This window comes from Solanum pennellii, chromosome 8, assembly GCF_001406875.1.
Source record: "Solanum pennellii chromosome 8, SPENNV200".
In the NCBI taxonomy this organism is placed as follows: domain Eukaryota; kingdom Viridiplantae; phylum Streptophyta; class Magnoliopsida; order Solanales; family Solanaceae; genus Solanum; species Solanum pennellii.
The window spans coordinates 39847286-39849555 of NC_028644.1; positions in this window are offsets into that span (position 1 = coordinate 39847286).

Sequence of the window (2270 nt, forward strand, 5' to 3'; positions counted from 1 at the left end):
CTTCTTGTTGTTTTGTGGAGTGCAGCAAGTGCACCAGTGACTTCGACTCGTCCGCAACTCTAGCCAGTCTTCAGCACGTCAGCTTTCAGGGTGAGCTATCGTTCCTAGCTCGGGCTGGATTCTCTTCTTCACGTCTTGATGTCTTTAAAGTTCGGACATGGACCATCATTTTACTTATTTTAGATCTTAAATACTCTTAGACTTAGTAATTTGAGGATAGACGTTCTTGATGTGATGACTTCCAGATTTTGGGGATGATAAGTATTATACTTTAGAAGTTTATTTAACTGATTTTGTTAATGAGTTTGGATCTTCCGCATTTTATTTACTATTCAAGATTTATATATTGGTAAAGGTTGGGGTTTAGATTTGTTGGTTCGCTCACATAGGAGGATAAGTGTGGGTGCCACTCGCGGCTCGTTTTGGGTCGTGACACGTGGTGAGGCAGTGGTGTCATTGGAATAGGCAACATTGAAACAAGTGTTGAACGACATTAAGGTATGGTTTTTCTTCGCTCTTATCCCCTTTCCCAAGAGACCCTTAAGGTTCCGTTTAATCGCATTTGATAAAATAAGGTTGTCCACGCTGCATGCCCCTATCATTAGAATCCTTGAAAGATTCAAAGCATACGTTCATCTATTCTAGAAGATAATTTTAGGTCTGGTTGTGAGTATGTGTTTAATGTGTATTTGGAAATTATGTAAGTAATGAAAAATGTATTCCGGAAAAGTGCATTAAGTTAATTGTTTCAGAATTGGTGGTTTGTAAATTAACTATGTTGCTGCCTGAAATTTGCATGTTAAAAATGTTGTGTTTTCGTGTATGAAAATGTTAAACGTGTGATGTTCATATAAGGGTAATGTTGCTTGAAAAATGTTACTTGAATTACACCAAGAATCAACATAAAACTTGAGAGAAATATGGATTGAAAGAGACCAAATTTGGGGTCTCAGCCAAAAATATTAAAATTTAGCTGTATTTTTTTTAAAACAAAAATTAGGTCATCGGGGATTGAACCCAAGATCTCACCAAATGCAAATTATGTAAAAAGTTCTTGAGAAAAACGAAAAGAAAAATAAAATGAGGTGACTGGGGATTGAACCCACAACCGCTTGAATGGACGAGAGAGTTAGGAGAAAAATAAAGGAGAAAAATAAAATGAGCTGAGTGGGGATTGAACCCACAACCTCTTGGATAGATGAGAAAGTTAAAAGAAAGAAAGAGAAAAAGAATGAGCTTATGGGGGATTGATCCCACAACCTCTTTGTCTCAAACGAGAAAGAGAGGAGGGGAAAACTGAAAAATGCAAGTACCAAGTTTAATATACAATTAAGTGTTACTAAAGGGATTCGAAATCGGGTTCCCTTGCCCAATTCCGTAATGACACATAAGTTGTACGTGAACAAATATTTAATGAATGCTGCCTCTAAGGATTGAAATCAAGATCTTAGCATACATACAAGATGCATAAGTCTTATACCACATAATCTTGGGTAAGTATGAGTCACTTAGACGAATTATGAATGAAGTCTCATGGCTTAGAGGTATGGATCCATAAGTACATCGTACGTTTAAAAGATAGTGAGTCTAAGATTTATGTAATGAAATGATGTGAACCTAGGAGGGTTAAGTAAGAGTCTGAAACATACTAAAAGGCCAACTACATTAGCATATGATGAAATGAACATTCACGTAAGGGTATTGTAGAATGATTTAAAGTCAAATCTCAAGCATACTGAAAAAGAAAGTGTTAAGAATGAATTGATAGTTAATATGTAAAGAAAAAAGTGACTACACGTCTATAGGCTAGTACAAGTGTGAGAAGTTGCATCTATGAATAAAAATCAGTGTAATAGATGAATTTAATAAGAGAGTATATATATACTAAACGATGAATAAGCAAAGAAAGAGTGGCTACATGATGATAGGCTAGTACAAATGATTCAAGTTTTAACTACGCCTAGAATCAATGTCCCTCAATGTAAACTGTAAGATAGCAAATGTATGTTATATGATAAACAAATTAGGAAAGGTGAGTAAAGATAAAACGAAAAGATGTTAAGAGAGAAGAGGGTGCCACCATAACATGGCGCTGGTACAAGTGAGGCAAGTTGTACCTACGCCTATATAGGGTCACTAAAAGTAATCACCTCAGAGTGTGTTGAATATTAAAATATAAGTCTCAAGAACACTCTATATGTAAGTATAAGGACTATTCACACTTAATACGTAATGATGGGATGAGAAATCATCAAATGAGATATTATGCC